Here is a 4,386-nt window from a genome sequence, read left to right as displayed (position 1 = left end):
CAGGATTTTGTTGGGATATCACAATATCTCTTATATTATGAATGCATCTATATACTTGGTAAAGGGTGGAAGACTCGGCCTTTTTCCTGGTGTTTTGTTCCACTCTTGCCGCCCTAGTTTCCGTCATACCGGTGTTATGTTCCCGGATTTTGCGTTCCTTACGTGGTCAGGTGATTTATGGGACCCCCTTGACAGGACGCTTTGAATAAAACTCCTCCAGCAAGGCCCAACCTTGGTTTTACCATTTGCCTCACCACCACCTATCCCTTTCCCTTGGATCGGCCGACCCGAGGGTCATCTTTATTTTAGCCCCCCCCCCCCCGTGCTAGTGCTTGTCTAAGTGTTGGTCCGAACCGGGCAGACTGCGGGGCCACCTCGGGGCAACTCGAGGGCTGGTTTTACTCGTAGGGTGACCCATCCGGTGTGCCCTGAGAACGAGATATGTGCAGCTCCTATCGGGATTTGTCGGCGCATCGGGCGGCTTTGCTGGTCTTGTTTTACCATTGTCGAAATGTCTTGTAAACCGGGATTCCGAGTCTGATCGGGTCTTTCTGGGAGAAGGTCTATTCCTTGTTGATCGCGAGAGCTTGTCATGGGCTAAGTTGGGACACCCCTGCAGGGTATAATCTTTCGAAAGTCGTGCCTGCGGTTATAGGTAGATGGGAATTTGTTAATGTCCGGTTGTAGATCACTTGACACCAGATCCAAATTAAAACGCATCAACCGCGTGTGTAGCCGTGACGGTCTCTTTTCGGCGGAGTCTTGGAAGTGAACACGGTTTCTGGGTTATGTTTGATGTAAGTAGGAGTTCAAGATCACTTCTTGATCATTGCTAGTTTCACGACCGTTCCGCTTGATCTCTTCTCGCTCTTATTTGCGTATGTTAGCCACCATATCATGCTTAGTCGCTGCTGCAGCCTCACCACTTTACCCCTTCCGTTTCCTATTAAGCTTTCTAGTCTTGATACCCATGGTAATGGGATTGCTGAGTCCTCGTGGCTCACAGATTACTACAACAACAGTTGCAGGTACAGGTTATGCGATGATCTTGACGCGAGAGCGATGTTTGCTTGTCTTGGAGTTCTTCTTCTGCTTCTTTGATCAGGGGATAGGTTCCAGGTCGGCAGCCTGGGCTAGCAGGGTGGATGTCGTTTGAGTTTCTGTTTGTGTTTCATCCGTAGTCGGATGATGCTCTGATGTATTGTGATGTTGTATTCGTGTGGCATTGTATGCCTCTTGTATGTATCCCCATCTATTATGTAATGTTGATGTAATGATATCCACCTTGCAAAAGCGTTTCAATATGCAGGTCTATCCTTGGTGGGACCTTCGAGTTCCTTTTGGATAGGGTCGCATATTGGGTGTGGCAAGTTGGTATCAGAGCCTCGACCGACCCTAGGAGCCCCCTTGATTGATCGTGTAGTTTGGCCGTTGTTAAGTCTAGAAGAAAACTGTTTTCGGAGTCTAGTTATATCGGAGAGTAGGAATTCTTTTTACTCCTCAGCCCCTTCATCGCTCTAGTAAGGAATCTTGACATAGGTGTTTTGAATTACTCCTCTTCCCCTTCAAATTTTTTTTCTTTAGGATCACGCAGTTGGTTTTCCGATCATTGGTTCTCAGCTCTTTTCATCCGGTGCATTTCTCGTCAAGTTGACTCGAGCCTCTTCATCGTTGCCAAGTTCAATCCTCAGTTGTTTTCTTATCCCACCCGCCCACCATTTTTCATCTCGGAACCGGAGTCTGTAATCGAGTATCCATCCTACTCGTGCGAAGTCTTTGTTTTCTTTCCTCAATGATTTCAACCGGTGTTTTCCTCTTCAAGATATTCGTCGATTTCCCCTTCCAAGTTTCCTTTGTTTTCCCGCCCTCCCACCTTTTTCTTCCCGGAGTCTGACTCTCTCTCGATCATATATTTCATTCGTGTCAAGCCTCTTCAGTCTTTCATCAATCATTTCAACCGGTGAATTCTTGTCTCGGTGGACATTCTTCATCTCTTTTCCGGTGGATTCGATTCTAATTTTTGGTAGTGATTATATTCTTTTCCTCAAAGTGTTTTCCCTGCTCGTTCACCTCTCGCCAGTTTATCATTCTGGAGCTCAGGACATCTCAGGAGATTTGCTTGTGTCCGAATTAATTCGAGGTTGTCACCTCATTCAAATATTTCAATTGTTCCGGTGCATCATCTATCTGTTCAACATCCATTTCCAACGGTGATTTTTTCTCTTCAGTGGGCCCTAACCCACAGGTCTTTTTCTAGGATCTTACCTGACTCATCTAATTCCCCGGAGTTATTCTCAATTCTTTTCAAGTCTGACGTAAGAATGAATTTCATCAGTCAGATGCTTTTCCAAAATTGATTTCAAACATCTTCATTGTTGGCTCAACCTCTCTGCTTTTCATTCTCCCGGAGTACCTCATTTATCTTGGTGTTGTTTCTCGTCGACATTTGAAGATTGAAGAAGAGTTTTTCATATCATCCTCTTGAATTATTCCATTTGTCAGATATTCCTTTTCTCAACCATCCGGAGTTTGTCAGGAGTTCTTTTCCCGTTTCTTTTCACCGGAGGCCATCATTCCAGTTATCGTTCTCTATTTATCCCGGGGCTTCGTTCAAGTGTTTGTTAATCAGCTCGTGATCTCGTTGTTCTTTTGCATCTAAATCCCCTCAAGCAGATATGTTCTTCTAATTCTCTCTGGTGATTCATCCTCTTTCGTCAGTCATTTCCGAATTCTAACGGTGGTTCGTTCAAGATTTTTTTTTCCTTGAGTATCATTTTAATCCTTTCGTTCTTTCAATCCCAACGGTGGTTCATGAAGACTTTCTCAAGTTTTGTGCTATCCCTTCTCAATCCTTTTTCAAGAAGAATAAGTAAGATGCGAAATCCTTTGCTTGTCATCAATTTATTTTGATGAAGGATAAGCATACAATAAATCTTATTGTTATTTCATCCAAGTGATTCATCCCTTCCTTTAGAGTTTGTTCGTAAGGAATAAATTCTAGTTCCAAGTCTTTTCATCTTTTCTTTTCCGGAGATCAAATTTCCTCAGCCATTTCATCGGAACCTCCATCTAAATCATCACAAGGCTCATCTTATTCTTTATTCCTTCATTCTATCTCATCATCCTTTTGTTACCGGAGTTCTTCGTGGTGGTTCTTCATGATTTAATTCATTCTTCAAGTGTTCATCAAGATTTTGTTGGTGGAGTTCAAGTATCTTTTCTTCTCGCGTCTCGAAGTGCAATTAATTCTCCGTATTCTTTTGAAGTGGAGTTTTGCATTTCTTCGTTCTTCTCAGCTATCCAATCATTTCCGTTCGAGGTCGGTTATCAGCTCATAATTTCTGAGATGTTATCCACAAGTCCACATCAAGTTTATTCTTTCGTTGTTGATTTTCTCAACAACTCCATTCAATCTTTCCTTCTAAGTTCTTCTCATTCAACTCTTTCAATTCTTTCCGGAGGTTTTGTGTTATGTCTTCATCAAGTGTATTTCCATCTCGTGAAGCTCATGTTCCTTCCTTCCATTTTCAGTCGGAGTGCTGCTAAAATCCTTTCAGTCTTATCCATTTCTTATCTCGTTCTAACCGGAGTGGTTTCATAGTCTATCTGATTCCGTGAGCTTTCAATTCTCGTCATTCTCGCTGTTCATCTCTTCTTCTCGAGTGCTCTCGATTCTTTGCTTCTTCTCTTCAGTTCTTGTTTCACCTCATCCCTTTTCCCTTCTGTCTCGGTCCTAAGATCTCGGGACGAGATCTCTTGTTAGTGGAGGAGTGTTGGAACGCCCCGGATCCGATGTGCCAGGTGTCTGCCAGTTATTCGCAGTCGTTGCCATGTCATTTGCTTTCGTGTTGCATTTTATCATGTCATCATGTGCATTTCATTTTGCATACGTGTTCGTCTCATGCATCCGAGCATTTTCCCCGTTGTCCGTTTTGCAATCAGGCACTCCTATGCCCTCCGGTGTTCCCCTTTCGTCTCCTGTTGTGAGTGGGTGTTAAACTTTCTCGGAATGGACCGAGTCTTGCCAAGCGGCCTTGGTATACCACCGGTAGACCGCCTGTCAAGTTTCGTGCCATTTGGAGGTCGTTTGGTACTCCAACGGTTAACCGGGTAACCGTAAAAGCCTCCTTCTCTTTGCAGCCCAACACCCCTCCAAACTGGCCCAAAACCCATCCAACTCCCCTCCATGCTCTCGGTCGTTCGATCACGATCGCGTGGCCGAGAATCGCTCCTCATTTGAACTCTCCTAGCTCCCTCTACCTATAAAACTAGACCTCCCCCGAAATTTTCGGGTCATTCTACCCCAAAACCTAGATTTTTCCCCTCCGCGCGCGCCCGACATGTCCGTCCCTGGCCGGACGCGTCCGCCGCCGCGCCCCGTCCAAT

This window comes from Triticum dicoccoides, chromosome 7B (assembly GCF_002162155.2).
Source record: "Triticum dicoccoides isolate Atlit2015 ecotype Zavitan chromosome 7B, WEW_v2.0, whole genome shotgun sequence".
NCBI lineage: Eukaryota > Viridiplantae > Streptophyta > Magnoliopsida > Poales > Poaceae > Triticum > Triticum dicoccoides.
The sequence above is the reverse complement of the archived record's forward strand: the minus strand, read 5'-3'. Positions refer to the sequence as shown.